This window comes from Physeter macrocephalus, chromosome 9 (assembly GCF_002837175.3).
Source record: "Physeter macrocephalus isolate SW-GA chromosome 9, ASM283717v5, whole genome shotgun sequence".
NCBI lineage: Eukaryota > Metazoa > Chordata > Mammalia > Artiodactyla > Physeteridae > Physeter > Physeter macrocephalus.
Window position 1 is genome coordinate 25,793,010 of NC_041222.1, and position 584 is coordinate 25,793,593.

Genomic DNA, 584 nt, shown 5'->3' on the forward strand with positions numbered 1-584 from the left:
ATCCACCTCATCTACTAATGGAAATAAAAACAAAACAAAAAAAAACAAATGGGACCTAATGAAACTTAAAACCTTTTGCAAAGCAAAGGAAACTACAAACAAGACAAAAGGATAACTCTCAGAATGGGAGAAAACATTTGCAAATGAATCAATGGACAAAGGATTAGTCTCCAAAATATATAAACAGCTCATGCAGCTCAATATTCAAAAAAACTAACAACCCAATCCAAAAATGGGCAGAAGACCTAAATAGACATTTCTCCAAAGAAAACAAACAGATGGTCATGAAGCACATGAAAAGCTGCTCAACATCACTAATTATTAGAGAAATGCAAATCAAAACTACAATGAGGTATCACCTCACATCAGTTAGAATGGGCATCATCAGAAAATCTACAAACAACAAATGCTGGAGAGGGTGTGGAGAAAGGGAACCCTCTTGCACTGTTGGTGGGAATGTAAATTGATACAGCCACTATGGAGAACAGATGGAGATTCCTTAAAAAACTAAAAATAAAACTACCATATGACCCAGCAATCCCACTCCTGGGCATATACCCAGAGAAAACCATAATTCAAAAAGA